This window comes from Meriones unguiculatus, chromosome 14, assembly GCF_030254825.1.
Source record: "Meriones unguiculatus strain TT.TT164.6M chromosome 14, Bangor_MerUng_6.1, whole genome shotgun sequence".
NCBI lineage: Eukaryota > Metazoa > Chordata > Mammalia > Rodentia > Muridae > Meriones > Meriones unguiculatus.
Window position 1 is genome coordinate 32170298 of NC_083361.1, and position 17285 is coordinate 32187582.

Consider the following 17285-nt stretch of genomic DNA (forward strand, 5'->3'; position numbering starts at 1 on the left):
AATTGAACAGCGACACGTATGAGAATTAGTTAACCAAGTAGTGCTTGCTTTTCTGTTCTTTCATTGGAAACTTGTTCCTGTGCTGTACAGTGCGTTATATCACTTTTCAGTTTTCCTGTTATAATAATTGAACAGGCGACACGTATGTGAATTAGTTTTCAAAGTTGTGCTTTGCGTTTCTGTTCTTTCAATGGAAACTTGTTTCTTTGCCGTACAGTTCGATATATCACTTTTCAGTTTTCCTGTATTCCTAATTGAGCGAGCGACACTCATTTGATTTAGTTTTTAAAGTGGTGCTTTGCTTTTCTGTTCTTTCTTTCGAAAATTGTTCCTGTGCTGTACAGTGCGTTATATCAGTTTTCAGTTTTCCTGTATTCCTAATTGAGCGAGCGACACACATGTGATTCGGTTTAAAGGTAGTGCTTTCCTTTTCTGTTCTTTCATTGGAAAATTGTTCCTGTGCTGTACAGTGTGATATTTCACTTTTCAGTTTTTCTGTATTCTTAATTGCGCGAGCGACACACATGTGATTTAGTTTTTAAAGTGGTGCTTTACTTTTCTCTTCTTTCGTTCGAAACTTGTTCCTGTGCTGTACAGTGCGTTATATCACTTTTCAGTTTTTCTGTTATAATAATTGAAAAGGCGACACGTATGTGAATTAGTTAACAAAGTAGTGCTTTGCTTTTCTGTTCTTTCATTGGAAACTATTCCTGTGCTGTACAGTGTGTTATATCACTTTTCAGTTTTCCTGTATTCCTAATTGAGCGAGCGACACACAGGTAATTTAATTTTTAAAGTAGTGGTTTGCTTTTCTGTTCTTTCGTTCAAAACTTGTTCCTGTGCTGTACAGTGCATTATATCACTTTTCAGTTTTTCTGTATTCCTAATTGAGTGAACGACACACATGTGATTCGGTTTAAAGTTAGTGCTTTGCTTTTCTGTTCTTTCGTTGGAAACTTGTTCCTGTGCTGTCCACTGTGATATATCACTTTTCAGTTTTCCTGTATTCCTAATTGAGCGAGCGACACATATGTGATTTAGTTTACACAGTAGTGCTTTTTATGTTTACGTTCTTTTATTGGAAACTTGTTCCTATTAGGAACAAGTTAGGGTTAGGGTTAGGGTTAGGGTTATATCACTTTTCAGTTTTCCTGTTATAATAATTGAACAGGCAACACGTATGTGAATTAGTTTTCAAAGTTGTGCTTTGCGTTTCTCTTCTTTCAATGGAAACTTGTTTCTTTGCCGTACAGTTCGATATATCACTTTTCAGTTTTCCTGTACTCCTAATTGTGCGAGCGACACACATATCATTCCATTTAAAAGTACTGCTTTGCTTTTCTGTTCTTTCGTTCGAAACGTGTTCCTGTGCTGTACAGTGCGTTATATCACTTTTCAGTTTTCCTGTTATAATAATTGAACAGGCGACACGTATGAGAATTAGTTAACAAAGTAGTGCTTTGCTTTTCTGTTCTTTCATTGGAAACTTGTTCCTGTGCTGTACAGTGCGTTCTATCACTTTTCAGTTTTCCTGTTATAATAATTGAACAGGCAACACTTATGTGAATTAGTTTTCAAAGTTGTGCTTTGCCTTTCTGTTCTTTCAATGGAAACTTGTTTCTTTGCTGTGCAGTTCGATATATCACTTTTCAGTTTTCCTGTATTCTAAATTTAGCGAGCGACACACATGATTCCGTTTTAAGGTAGTGCTTTGCTTTTCTGTTCTTTCGTTGGAAACTTGTTCCTGTGCTGTACAGTGTGATATTTCACTTTTCAGTTTTCCTGTATTCCTAATTGAGCGAGCGACACTCATTTGATTTAGTTTTTAAAGTGGTGCTTTGCTTTTCTGTTCTTTCTTTCGAAAATTGTTCCTGTGCGGTACAGTGCGTTATATCACTTTTCAGTTTTCCTGTATTCCTAATTGAGCGAGCGACACACATCTGATTCGGTTTAAAATTAGTGCTTTGCTTTTCTGTTCTTTCGTTGGAAACTTGTTCCTGTGCTGTACAGTGTGATATATCACTTTTCAGTTTTCCTGTATTCCTAATTGAGCGAGTGACACACATGTGATTTAGTTTACACAGTAGTGCTTTTTACGTTTAAGTTCTTTCATTGGAAACTTGTTCCTGTTAGGAACAAGTTAGGGTTAAGGTTAGGGTTAGGGTTAGGGTTAGGGTTAGGGTTAGAGTTAGGGTTAGGTTTAGGGTTAGGGTTAGGGTTAGGGTTAGGGTTTAGGGTTAGGGTTATATCACTTTTCAGTTTTCCTGTTATAATAATTGAACAGGCGACACGTATGTGAATTAATTAACAAAGTAGTGCTTTGCTTTTCTTTTCTTTCATTGGAAACTTGTTCCTGTGCTGTACAGTGTGATATATCACTTTTCAGTTTTCCTGTATTCCTAATTGAGTGAGCGACACACATGTGAATCCGTTTAAAGGTAGTGCTTTCCTTTTCTGTTCTTTCGTTGGAAAATTGTTCCTGTGCTGTACAGTGTGATATTTCACGTTTCAGTTTTCCTCTATTCCTAATTGAGCGAGCGACACACATGTGATTTAGTTTTTAAACTGGGGCTTTACTTTTCTGTTCTTTCGTTCAAAACTTGTTCCCGTGCTGTACAGTGCGTTATATCACTTTTCAGTTTTCCTGTTATAATAATTGAACAGGCGACACGTATGTGAATTACTTAACAAAGTAGTGCTTTGCTTTTCTGTTCTTTCATTGGAAACTATTCCTGTGCTGTACAGTGTGTTATATCACTTTTCAGTTTTCCTGTATTCCTAATTGAGCGAGCAACACACAGGTAATTTAGTTTTTAAAGTAGTGCTTTGCTTTTCTGTTCTTTCGTTCGAAACTTGTTCCTGTGCTGTACAGTGCGTTATATATCTTTTCAGTTTTTCTGTATTCCTAATTGAGCGAGCGACACACATGTGATTCGGTTTAAAGTTAGTGCTTTGCTTTTCTGTTCTTTCGTTGGAAACATGTTCCTGTGCTGTACAGTGTGATATATCACTTTTCAGTTTTCCTGTATTCCTAATTGAGCGAGCGACACATATGTGATTTAGTTTACACAGTAGTGCTTTTTATGTTTATGTTCTTTCATTGGAAACTTGTTTCTGAAACTTGTTCCTGTTAGGAACAAGTTAGGGTTAGTGTTAGGGTTAGGGTTAGGGTAGGGTTAGGGTTAGGGTTAGGGTTAGGGTTAGGATTAGGTTTAGGGTTAGGGTAGGGTTAGGGTTAGGGTTAGGGTTAGAGTTAGTGTTAGGGGGTTAGGGTTAGGGTTAGGGTTATATCACTTTTCAGTTTTCCTGATATAATAATTGAACAGGCGACACGTTTGTGAATTAGTTTTCAAAGTTGTGCTTTGCGTTTCTCTTCTTTCAATGGAAACTTGTTTCTTTGCCGTACAGTTCGATATATCACTTTTCAGTTTTCCTGTACTCCTAATTGTGCGAGCAACACACATATCATTCCATTTAAAAGTACTGCTTTGCTTTTCTGTTCTTCCGTTCGAAACTTGTTCCTGTGGTGTAGAGTGCGTTATATCACTTTTCAGTTTTCCTGTTATAATAATTGAACAGGTGACACGTATGAGAATTAGTTAACAAAGTAGTGCTTTGCTTTTCTGTTCTTTCATTGGAAACTTGTTCCTGTGCTGTACAGTGCGTTATATCACTTTTCAGTTTTCCTGTTATAATAATTGAACAGGCGACACGTATGTGAATTAGTTTTCAAAGTTGTGCTTTGCTTTTCTGTTCTTTCGTTCGAAACTTGTTCCTGTGCTGTACAGTGCGTTATATCACTTTTCAGTTTTCCTGTATTCCTAATTGAGCGTGCATCATACATGTGATTTAGTTTAAAGGTAGTGCTTTGCTTTTCTGTTCTTTCGTTGGAAACTTGTTCCTGTGCTGTACAGTGTGATATATCACTTTTCCGTTTTCCTGTATTCCTAATTGAGCGAGCGACACACTTGTGATTTAGTTTTTAAAGTAGTGCTTTGCTTTTCTGTTCTTTCGTTTGAAACTTGTTCCTGTACTGTACAGTTCGGTATATCACTTTTCAGTTTTCCTGTACTCCTAATTGAGCGAGCGACACACATGTGATTTAGTTTTTAAAGTGGTGCTTTACTTTTCTGTTCTTTCGTTCGAAACTTGTTCCTGTGCTGTACAGTGCATTATATCACTTTTCAGTTTTCCTGTTATAATAATTGAACAGGCGAAACGTATGTGAATTAGTTTTCAAAGTTGTGCTTTGCGTTTCTGTTCTTTCAATGGAAACTTGTTTCTTTGCTGTGCAGTTCGATATATCACTTTACAGTTTTCCTGTATTCTAAATTGAGCGAGCGACACACATGTGATTCCGTTTAAAGGTAGTGCTTTGCTTTTCTGTTCTTTCGTTGGAAACTTCTTCCTGTGCTGTACAGTGTGATATATCACTTTTCAGTTTTCCTGTATTCCTAATTGAGAGTGCGTCACACATGTGTTAGTTTACACAGTAGTGCTTTTTACGTTTACGTTCTTTCATTGGAAACTTGTTCCTATTAGGAACAAGTTAGGGTTAGGGTTAGGGTTAGGGTTAGGGTTAGGGTTAGGGTAGGGTTAGGGTTAGGGTTAGGGTTAGAGTTAGGTTTAGGGGGTTAGGGTGAGGGTTAGGGTTAGGGTTTAGGGTTAGGGTTAGTGTTAGGGTTAGGATTAGAGTTAAGGTTAGGCGGTTAGGGTTAGGTTTATATCACTTTTCAGTTTTCCTGTTATAATAATTGAACAGGCGACACGTATGTGAATTAGTTTTCAAAGCTGTGCTTTCCGTTTCTCTTCTTTCAATGGAAACTTGTTTCTTTGCCGTACAGTTCGATATATCACTTTTCAGTTTTCCTGTACTCCTAATTGTGTGAGCGACACACATATCATTCCATTTAAAAGTACTGCTTTGCTTTTCTGTTCTTTCGTTCGAAACTTGTTCCTGTGCTGTACAGTGCGTTATATCACTTTTCAGTTTTCCTGTTATAATAATTGAACAGGCGACACGTATGAGAATTAGTTAACAAAGTAGTGCTTTGCTTTTCCGTTCTTTCATTGGAAACTTGTTCCTGTGCTGTACAGTGCGTTATATCACTTTTCAGTTTTCCTGTTATAATAATTGAACAGGCGACACGTATGTGAATTAGTTTTCAAAGTTTTCTTTGCGTTTCTGTTCTTTCAATGGAAACTTGTTTCTTTGCTGTGCAGTTCGATATATCACTTTTCAGTTTTCCTGTATTCTAAATTGAGGGAGCGACACACATGTGATTCCCTTTAAAGGTAGTGCTTTGCTTTTCTGTTCTTTCGTTGGAAACTTGTTCCTGTGCTGTACAGTGTGATATATCACTTTTCAGTTTTCCTGTATTCCTAATTGAGAGTGCGTCACACATGTGTTAGTTTACACAGTAGTGCTTTTAACGTTTACGTTCTTTCATTGGAAACCTGTTCCTATTAGGAACAAGTTAGGGTTAGGGTTAGGATTAGGGTTAGGGTTAGGGTAGGGTTAGGGTTAGGGTTAGGGTTAGAGTTAGGGTTAGGGGGTTAGGGTTAGGGTTAGGGTTATATCACTTTTCAGTTTTCCTGTTATAATAATTGAACAGGCGACACGTATGTGAATTAGATTTTCAAAGTTGTGCTTTGCGTTTCTCTTCTTTCAATGGAAACTTGTTTCTTTGCCGTACAGTTCGATATATCACTTTTCAGTTTTCCTGTACTCCTAATTGTGCGAGCGACACACATATCATTCCATTTAAAAGTACTGCTTTGCTTTTCTGTTCTTTCATTCGAAACTTGTTACTGTGCTGTACAGTGCTTTATATCACTTTTCAGTTTTCCTGTTATAATAATTGAACAGGCGACACGTATGAGAATTAGTTAACAAAGTAGTGCTTTGCTTTTCTGTTCTTTCATTGGAAACTTGTTCCTGTCCTGTACAGTGCGTTATATCACTTTTCAGTTTTCCTGTTATAATAATTGAAGAGGCGACACGTATGTGAATTAGTTTTCAAAGTTGTGCTTTGCGTTTCTGTTCTTTCAATGGAAACTAGTTTCTTTGCTGTGCAGTTCGATATATCACTTTTCAGTTTTCATGTATTCTAAATTGAGCGGCGACACACATGTGATTCTGTTTAAAGGTAGTGCTTTGCTTTTCTGTTCTTTCATTGGAAACTTGTTCCTGTGCTGTACAGTGTGATATATCACTTTTCAGTTTTCCTGTATTCCTAATTGAGAGTGCGTCACACATGTGATTTAGTTTACACAGTAGTGCTTTTTACGTTTACGTTCTTTCATTGGAAACTTGTTCCTATTAGGAACAAGTTAGGGTTAGGGTTAGGGTTAGGATTAGGGTTAGGGTAGGGTTAGGGTTAGGTTTAGGGTTAGGGTTAGGGTTTAGGGTTAGGGTTAGTGTTAGGGTTAAGGTTAGAGTTAAGGTTGGGCGGTTAGGATTAGGGTTATATCACTTTTCAGTTTTCCTGTTATAATAATTGAACAGGCGACACGTATGTGAATTAGTTTTCAAAGTTGTGCTTTGCAATTCTGTTCTTTCAATGGAAACTTGTTTCTTTGCCGTACAGTTCGATATATAACTTTTCAGTTTTCCTGTATTCCTAATTGAGCGAGCGACACTCATTTGATTTAGTTTTTAAAGTGGTGCTTTGCTTTTCTGTTCTTTCTTTCGAAAATTTTTCCTGCGCTGTACAGTGCGTTATATCACTTTTCAGTTTTCCTGTATTCCTAATTGAGCAAGCGACACACATGTGATTCGGTTTAAAGGTAGTGCTTTGCTTTTCTGTTCTTTCGTTGGAAACTTGTCCCTGTGCTGTACAGTGTGATATATCACTTTTCAGTTTTCCTGTATTCCTAATTGAGCGAGCGACACACATGTGATTTTGTTTAAAGGTAGTGCTTTCCTTTTCTGTTCTTTCGTTGGAAAATTGTTCCTTTGCTGTACAGTGTGATATTTCACGTTTCAGTTTTCCTCTATTCCTAATTGAGCGAGCGACACACATGTGATTTAGTTTTTAAAGTGGGGCTTTACTTTTCTGTTCTTTCGTTCAAAACTTGTTCCTGTGCTGTACAGTGCGTTATATCACTTTTCAGTTTTCCTGTTATAATAATTGAACAGGCGACACGTATGTGAATTAGTTAACAAAGTACTGCTTTGTTTTTCTGTTCTTTCATTGGAAACTTGTTCCTGTGCTGTACAGTGTGTTATATCACTTTTATGTTTTACTGTATTTCTAATTGAGCGAGCGACACACAGGTAATTTAGTTTTTAAAGTAGTGCTTTGCTTTTCTGTTCTTTTAATGGAAACTAGTTTCTTTGCTGTGCAGTTCGATATATCACTTTTCAGTTTTCATGTATTCTAAATTGAACGGGCGACACACATGTGATTCTGTTTAAAGGTAGTGCTTTGCTTTTCTGTTCTTTCATTGGAAACTTGTTCCTGTGCTGTACAGTGTGATATATCACTTTTCAGTTTTCCTGTATTCCTAATTGAGAGTGCGTCACACATGTGATTTAGTTTACACAGTATTGCTTTTTACGTTTACGTTCTTTCATTGGAAACTTGTTCCTATTAGGAACAAGTTAGGGTTAGGGTTAGGGTTAGGGTTAGGGTTAGGGTAGGGTAAGGGTTAGGGTTAGGGTTAGGGTTAGGGTTAGGGTTTAGGGTTAGGGTTAGTGTTAGGGTTAAGGTTAGAGTTAAGGTTGGGCGGTTAGGATTAGGGTTATATCACTTTTCAGTTTTCCTGTTATAATAATTGAACAGGCGACACGTATGTGAATTAGTTTTCAAAGTTGTGCTTTGCGTTTCTCTTCTTTCAATGGAAACTTGTTTCTTTGCCATACAGTTCGATATATCACTTTTCAGTTTTCCTGTATTCCTAATTGAGCGAGCGACACTATTTTGATTTAGTTTTTAAAGTGGTGCTTTGCTTTTCTGTTCTTTCTTTCGAAAATTGTTCCTGTGCTGTACAGTGCGTTATATCACTTTTCAGTTTTCCTGTATTCCTAATTGAGCGAGCGACACACATGTGATTCGGTTTAAAGTTAGTGCTTTGCTTTTCTGTTCTTTCGTTGGAAACTTGTTCCTGTGCTGTACAGTGTGATATATCACTTTTCAGTTTTCCTGTATTCCTAATTGAGAGTGCGTCACACATGTGTTAGTTTACACAGTAGTGCTTTTTACGTTTACGTTCTTTCATTGGAAACTTGTTCCTATTAGGAACAAGTTAGGGTTAGGGTTAGGGTTAGGGTTAGGGTTAAGGTTAGAGTTAAGGTTGGGCGGTTAGGATTAGGGTTATATCACTTTTCAGTTTTCCTGTTATAATAATTGAACAGGCGACACGTATGTGAATTAGTTATCAAAGTTGTGCTTTGCGTTTCTCTTCTTTCAATGGAAACTTGTTTCTTTGCCATACAGTTCGATATATCACTTTTCAGTTTTCCTGTATTCCTAATTGAGCGAGCGACACTATTTTGATTTAGTTTTTAAAGTGGTGCTTTGCTTTTCTGTTCTTTCTTTCGAAAATTGTTCCTGTGCTGTACAGTGCGTTATATCACTTTTCAGTTTTCCTGTATTCCTAATTGAGCGAGCGACACACATGTGATTCGGTTTAAAGTTAGTGCTTTGCTTTTCTGTTCTTTCGTTGGAAACTTGTTCCTGTGCTGTACAGTGTGATATATCACTTTTCAGTTTTCCTGTATTCCTAATTGAGAGTGCGTCACACATGTGTTAGTTTACACAGTAGTGCTTTTTACGTTTACGTTCTTTCATTGGAAACTTGTTCCTATTAGGAACAAGTTAGGGTTAGGGTTAGGGTTAGGGTTAGGGTTAGGGTAGGGTTAGGGTTAGGGTTAGGGTTAGGGTTAGGGTTAGGATTAGGGTTTAGGGTTAGGGTTAGTGTTAGGGTTAGGGTTAGATTTAAGGTTAGGCGGTTAGGATTAGGGTTATATCACTATTCAGTTTTCCTGTTATAATAATTGAACAGGCGACACGCATGTGAATTAGTTTTCAAAGTTGTGCTTTGCGTTTCTGTTCTTTCAATGGAAACTTGATTCTTTGCCGTACAGTTCGATATATCACTTTTCAGTTTTCCTGTATTCCTAATTGAGCGAGCGACACTATTTTGATTTAGTTTTTAAAGTGGTGCTTTGCTTTTCTGTTCTTTCTTTCGAAAATTGTTCCTGTGCTGTACAGTGCGTTATATCACTTTTCAGTTTTCCTGTATTCCTAATTGAGCGAGTGACACACATGTGATTCGGTTTAAAGTTAGTGCTTTGCTTTTCTGTTCTTTCGTTGGAAACTTCTTCCTGTGCTGTACAGTGTGATATATCACTTTTCATTTTTCTGTATTCCTAATTGAGCGAGCGACACACTTGTGATTTAGTTTTTAAAGTACTGCTTTGCTTTTCTGTTCTTTCGTTTGAAACTTGTTCCTTTACTGTACAGTTCGATATATCACTTTTCAGTTTTCCTGTACTCCTAATTGAGCGAGCGACACACATGTGATTTAGTTTTTAAAGTGGTGCTTTACTTTTCTGTTCTTTCGTTCGAAACTTGTTCCTGTGCTGTACAGTGCATTATATCACTTTTCAGTTTTCCTGTTATAATAATTGAACAGGCGACACGTATGTGAATTAGTTTTCAAAGTTGTTCTTTGCGTTTCTGTTCTTTCAATGGAAACTTGTTTCTTTGCTGTGCAGTTCGATATATCACTTTTTAGTTTTCCTGTATTCTAAATTGAGGGAGCGACACACATGTGATTCCCTTTAAAGGTAGTGCTTTGCTTTTCTGTTCTTTCGTTGGAAACTTGTTCCTGTGCTGTACAGTGTGATATATCACTTTTCAGTTTTCCTGTATTCCTAATTGAGAGTGCGTCACACATGTGATTTAGTTTACACAGTAGTGCTTTTTACGTTTACGTTCTTTCATTGGAAACTTGTTCCTATTAGGAACAAGTTAGGGTTAGGGTTAGGGTTAGGGTAGGGTTAGGGTTAGGGTTAGGGTTAGGGTTAGGGTTTAGGGTTAGGGTTAGTGTTAGGGTTAAGGTTAGAGTTAAGGTTGGGCGGTTAGGATTAGGGTTATATCACTTTTCAGTTTTCCTGTTATAATAATTGAACAGGCGACACGTATGTGAATTAGTTTTCAAAGTTGTGCTTTGCATTTCTGTTCTTTCAATGGAAACTTGTTTCTTTGCCATACAGTTCGATATATAACTTTTCAGTTTTCCTGTATTCCTAATTGAGCGAGCGACACTCATTTGATTTAGTTTTTAAAGTGGTGCTTTGCTTTTCTGTTCTGTCTTTCGAAAATTATTCCTGCGCTGTACAGTGTGTTATATCACTTTTCAGTTTTCCTGTATTCCTAATTGAGCAAGCGACACACATGTGATTCGGTTTAAAGTTAGTGCTTTGCTTTTCTATTCTTTCGTTGGAAACTTGTCCCTGTGCTGTACAGTGTGATATATCACTTTTCAGTTTTCCTGTATTCCTAATTGAGCGAGCGACACACATGTGATTTTGTTTAAAGGTAGTGCTTTCCTTTTCTGTTCTTTCGTTGGAAAATTGTTCCTTTGCTGTACAGTGTGATATTTCACGTTTCAGTTTTCCTCTATTCCTAATTGAGCGAGCGACACACATGTGATTTAGTTTTTAAAGTGGGGCTTTACTTTTCTGTTCTTTCGTTCAAAACTTGTTCCTGTGCTGTACAGTGCGTTATATCACTTTTCAGTTTTCCTGTTATAATAATTGAACAGGCGACACGTATGTGAATTAGTTAACAAAGTACTGCTTTGTTTTTCTGTTCTTTCATTGGAAACTTGTTCCTGTGCTGTACAGTGTGTTATATCACTTTTATGTTTTACTGTATTTCTAATTGAGCGAGCGACACACAGGTAATTTAGTTTTTAAAGTAGTGCTTTGCTTTTCTGTTCTTTTGTTCGAAACTTGTTCCTGAGCTATACAGTGCGTTATATCACTTTTCAGTTTTCCTGTATTCCTAATTGAGCGAGCGACACACAGGTAATTTAGTTTTTAATGTAGTGCTTGGCTTTTCTGTTCTTTCGTTCGAAACTTGTTCCTGTGCGGTACAGTGCGTTATATCACTTTTCAGTTTTCCTGTATTCCTAATTGAGCGAGCGACACACATCTGATTCGGTTTAAAGTTAGTGCTTTGCTTTTCTGTTCTTTTCGTTGGAACGAGCGACACTATTTTGATTTAGTTTTTAAAGTGGTGCTTTTTTTTTCTGTTTTTTCTTTCGAAAATTGTTCCTGTGCTGTACAGTGCGTTATATCAATTTTCAGTTTTCCTGTATTCCTAATTGAGCGAGCGACACACATGTGAATCGGTTTAAAGTTAGTGCTTTGCTTTTCTGTTCTTTCGTTGGAAACTTGTTCAGTTTTTTTTTTACGTTTACATTCTTTCATTGGAAACTTGTTCCTGTTAGAAACAAGTTAGGGTTAAGGTTAGGGTTAGGGTTAGGGTTAGGGTTAGGGTGAGAGTAAGGGTTAGGGTAGGGTTAGGGTTACGGTTAGGTTTAGGGTTAGGGTTAGGGTTAGGGGTAGAGTTTAGGGTTAGGGTTATATCACTTTTCAGTTTTCCTGTTATAATAATTGAACAGGCGACACGTATGTGAATTAATTAACAAAGTAGTGCTTTGCTTTTCTGTTCTTTCATTGGAAACTTGTTCCTGTGCTGTACAGTGTGTTATATCACTTTTCTGTTTTCCTGTATTCCTAATTGAGCGAGCGACACACATGTGATTCCGTTTAAAGGTAGTGCTTTGCTTTTCTGTTCTTTCGTTGGAAACTTGTTCCTGTGCTGTACAGTGTGATATATCACTTTTCAGTTTTCCTGTATTCCTAATTGAGAGTGCGTCACACATGTGTTAGTTTACACAGTAGTGCTTTTTACGTTTACGTTCTTTCATTGGAAACTTGTTCCTATTAGGAACAAGTTAGGGTTAGGGTTAGGGTTAGTGTTAGGGTTAGGGTTAGGGTAGGGTTAGGGTTAGGGTTAGGGTTAGGGTTAGGATTAGGGTTTAGGGTTAGGGTTAGTGTTAGGGTTAGGGTTAGAGTTAAGGTTAGGCGGTTAGGGTTAGGGTTATATCACTTTTCAGTTTTCCTGTTATAATAATTGAACAGGCGACACGTATGTAAATTAGTTTTCAAAGTTGTGCTTTGCGTTTCTGTTCTTTCAATGGAAACTTGTTTCTTTGCCGTACAGTTCGATATATCACTTTTCACTTTTCCTGTATTCCTAATTGAGCGAGCGACACTATTTTGATTTAGTTTTTAAAGTGGTGCTTTTTTTTTCTGTTTTTTCTTTCGAAAATTGTTCCTGTGCTGTAAAGTGCGTTATATCAATTTTCAGTTTTCCTGTATTCCTAATTGAGCGAGCGAAACACATGTGAATCGGTTTAAAGTTAGTGCTTTGCTTTTCTGTTCTTTCGTTGGAAACTTGTTCCTGTGCTGTACAGTGTGATATATCTTTTTTTAGTTTTCCTGTACTCCTAATTGAGAGTGCGTCACACATGTGTTAGTTTACACAGTAGTGCTTTTTATGTTTACGTTCTTTCATTGGAAACTTGTTGCTGTTAGGAACAAGTTAGGGTTAGGGTTAGGGTTAGGGTTAGGGTTAGGGTAAGGTTAGGGTTAGGGTTAGGGTTAGGATTAGGGTTAGGGTTAGGGTAGGGTTAGGGTTAGGGTTAGGGTTAGAGTTAGGGTTAGGGGGTTAGGGTTAGGGTTAGGGTTATATCACTTTTCAGTTTTCCTGTTATAATAATTGAACAGGCGACACGTATGTGAATTAGTTTTCAAAGTTGTGCTTTGCGTTTCTCTTCTTTCAATGGAAACTTGTTTCTTTGCCGTACAGTTCGATATATCACTTTTCAGTTTTCCTGTACTCCTAATTGTGCGAGCGACACACATATCATTCCATTTAAAAGTATTGCTTTGCTTTTCTGTTCTTTCGTTCGAAACTTGTTCCAGTGCTGTACAGTGCGTTATATCACTTTTCAGTTTTCCTGTTATAATAATTGAACAGGCGACACGTATGAGAATTAGTTAACAAAGTAGTGCTTTGCTTTTCTGTTCTTTCATTGGAAACTTGTTCCTGTGCTGTACAGTGAGTTATATCACTTTTCAGTTTTCCTGTTATAATAATTGAACGGGCCACACATATGTGAATTAGTTTTCAAAGTTGTGCTTTGCCTTTCTGTTCTTTCAATGGAAACTTGTTTCTTTGCTGTGCAGTTCGATATATCACTTTTCGGTTTTCCTGTATTCTAAATTGAGCGAGCGACACACATGTGATTCCGTTTAAAGGTAGTGCTTTGCTTTTCTGTTCTTTCGTTGGAAACTTATTCCTGTGCTGTACAGTGTGATATATCACTTTTCCGTTTTCCTGTATTCCTAATTGAGTTTGCGTCACACATGTGTTAGTTTACACAGTAGTGCTTTTTACGTTTACGTACTTTCATTGGAAACTTGTTCCTATTAGGAACAAGTTAGGGTTAGGGTTAGGGATAGGGTTAGGGTTAGGGTTAGGGTTAGGGTAGGGTTAGGGTTAGGGTTAGGGTTAGGATTAGGGTTTAGGATTAGGGTTAGTGTTAGGGTTAGGGTTAGAGTTAAGGTTAGGCGGTTAGGGTTAGGGTTATATCACTTTTCAGTTTTCCTGTTATAATAATTGAACAGGCGACACGTATGTGCATTAGTTTTCAAAGTTGTGCTTTGCATTTCTGTTCTTTCAATGGAAACTTGTTTCTTTGCCGTACAGTTCGATATATCACTTTTCAGTTTTCCTGTATTCCTAATTGAGCGAGCGACACTATTTTGATTTAGTTTTTAAAGTGGTGCTTTGCTTTTCTGTTTTTTCTTTCGAAAATTGTTCCTGTGCTGTACAGTGCGTTATATCACTTTTCAGTTTTCCTGTATTCCTAATTGAGCGAGCAACACACTTGTGATTTAGTTTTTAAAGTAGTGCTTTACTTTTCTGTTCTTTCGTTCGAAACTTGTTCCTGTGCTGTACAGTGCGTTATATCACTTTTCAGTTTTCCTGTATTCCTAATTGAGCGAGCGACACACATCTGATTCGGTTTAAAGTTAGTGCTTTGCTTTTTTGTTCTTTCGTTGGAAACTTGTTCCTGTGCTGTACAGTGTGATATATCACTTTTCAGTTTTCCTGTATTCCTAATTGAGCGAGTGACACACATGTGATTTAGTTTACACAGTAGTGCTTTTTACGTTTACGTTCTTTCATTGGAAACTTGTTCCTGTTAGGAACAAGTTAGGGTTAAGGTTAGGGTTAGGGTTAGGGTTAGGGTTAGGGTTAGGGTTAGAGTTAGGGTTAGGTTTAGGGTTAGGGTTAGGGGTAGGGTTAGGGTTTAGGGTTAGGGTTATATCACTTTTCAGTTTTCCTGTTATAATAATTGAACAGGCGACACGTATGTGAATTAATTAACAAAGTAGTGCTTTGCTTTTCTTTTCTTTCATTGGAAACTTGTTCCTGTGCTGTACAGTGTGATATATCACTTTTCAGTTTTCCTGTATTCCTAATTGAGCGAGCGACACACATGTGATTTAGTTTACACAGTAGTGCTTTTTACGTTTACGTTCTTTCATTGGAAACTTGTTCCCTTAGGAACAAGTTAGGGTTAGGGTTAGGGTTAGGGTTAGGGTTAGAGTTAGGGTTAAGGTAGGGTTAGGGTTACGGTTAGTGTTAGGGTTAGGGTTAGGGTTAGAGTTAAGTTTGGGGTTTAGGGTTAGGGTTATATCACTTTTCAGTTTTCCTGTTATAATAATTGAACAGGCAACACGTATGTCAATTAGTTTTCAAAGTTGTGCTTTGCGTTTCTCTTATTTCAATGGAAACTTGTTTCTTTGCCGTACAGTTCGATATATCACTTTTCAGTTTTCCTGTACTCCTAATTGTGCGAGCGACACACATATCATTCCATTGAAAAGTACTGCTTTGCTTTTTTGTTCATTCGTTTGAAACTTGTTCCTGTGCTGTACAGTGCGTTATATCACTTTTCAGTTTTCCTGGTATAATAATTGAACAGGCGACACGTATGAGAATTAGTTAAAAAAGTAGTGCTTTGCTTTTCTGTTCTTTCATTGGAAACTTGTTCCTGTGCTGTACAGTGCGTAATATCACTTTTCAGTTTTCCTGTTATAATAATTGAACAGGCGACACGTATGTGAATTAGTTTTCAAAGTTGTGCTTTGCGTTTCTGTTCTTTCAATGGAAACTAGTTTCTTTGCTGTGCAGTTCGATATATCACTTTTCAGTTTTCATGTATTCTAAATTGAGCGGGCGACACACATGTGATTCTGTTTAAAGGTAGTGCTTTGCTTTTCTGTTCTTTCATTGGAAACTTGTTCCTGTGCTGTACAGTGTGATATATCACTTTTCAGTTTTTCTGTATTCCTAATTGAGAGTGCGTCACACATGTGATTTAGTTTACACAGTAGTGCTTTTTACGTTTACGTTCTTTCATTGGAAACTTGTTCCTATTAGGAACAAGTTAGGGTTAGGGTTAGGGTTAGGGTTAGGGTTAGGGTAGGGTTAGGGTTAGGGTTAGGGTTAGGGTAGGGTTAGGGTTAGGGTTAGGGTTAGGGTTAGGGTTTAGGGTTAGGGTTAGTGTTAGGGTTAAGGTTAGAGTTAAGGTTGGGCGGTTAGGATTAGGGTTATATCACTTTTCAGTTTTCCTGTTATAATAATTGAACAGGCCACACGTATGTGAATTAGTTTTCAAAGTTTGCTTTGCGTTTCTGTTCTTTCAATGGAAACTTGTTTCTTTGCCGTACAGTTATATATATAACTTTTCAGTTTTCCTGTATTCCTAATTGAGCGAGCGACACTCATTTGATTTAGTTTTTAAAGTGGTGCTTTGCTTTTCTGTTCTGTCTTTCGAAAATTATTCCTGCGCTGTACAGTGCGTTATATCACTTTTCAGTTTTCCTGTATTCCTAATTGAGCAAGCGACACACATGTGATTCGGTTTAAAGTTAGTGCTTTGCTTTTCTATTCTTTCGTTGGAAACTTGTCCCTGTGCTGTACAGTGTGATATATCACTTTTCAGTTTTCCTGTATTCCTAATTGAGCGAGCGACACACATGTGATTCCGTTTAAAGGTAGTGCTTTCCTTTTCTGTTCTTTCGTTGGAAAATTGTTCCTGTGCTGTACAGTGTGATATTTCACGTTTCAGTTTTCCTCTATTCCTAATTGAGAGTGCGTCACACATGTGTTAGTTTACACTGTAGTGCTTTTTACGTTTACGTTCTTTCATTGGAAACTTGTTCCTATTAGGAACAAGTTAGGGTTAGGGTTAGGGTTAGTGTTAGGGTTAGGGTTAGGGTAGGGTTAGGGTTAGGGTTAGGGTTAGGGTTAGGGTTAGGATTAGGGTTTAGGGTTAGGGTTAGTGTTAGGGTTAGGGTTAGAGTTAAGGTTAGGCGGTTAGGGTTAGGGTTATATCACTTTTCAGTTTTCCTGTTATAATAATTGAACAGGCGACACGTATGTAAATTAGTTTTCAAAGTTGTGCTTTGCGTTTCTGTTCTTTCAATGGAAACTTGTTTCTTTGCCGTACAGTTCGATATATCACTTTTCAGTTTTCCTGTATTCCTAATTGAGCGAGCGACACTCATTTGATTTAGTTTTTAAAGTGGTGCTTTGCTTTTCTGTTCTCTCTTTCGAAAATTATTCCTGCGCTGTACAGTGCGTTATATCACTTTTCAGTTTTCCTGTATTCCTAATTGAGCAAGCGACACACATGTGATTCGGTTTAAAGTTAGTGCTTTGCTTTTCTGTTCTTTCGTTGGAAACTTGTCCCTATGTTGTACAGTGTGATATATCACTTTTCAGTTTTCCTGTATTCCTAATTGAGCGAGCGACACACATGTGATTCCGTTTAAAGGTAGTGCTTTCCTTTTCTGTTCTTTCGTTGGAAAATTGTTCCTGTGCTGTACAGTGTGATATTTCACGTTTCAGTTTTCCTCTATTCCTAATTGAGAGTGCGTCACACATGTGTTAGTTTACACTGTAGTGCTTTTTACGTTTACGTTCTTTCATTGGAAACTTGTTCCTATTAGGAACAAGTTAGGGTTAGGGTTAGGGTTAGTGTTAGGGTTAGGGTTAGGGTAGGGTTAGGGTTAGGGTTAGGGTTAGGGTTAGGATTAGGGTTTAGGGTTAGGGTTAGTGTTAGGGTTAGGGTTAGAGTTAAGGTTAGGCGGTTAGGGTTAGGGTTATATCACTTTTCAGTTT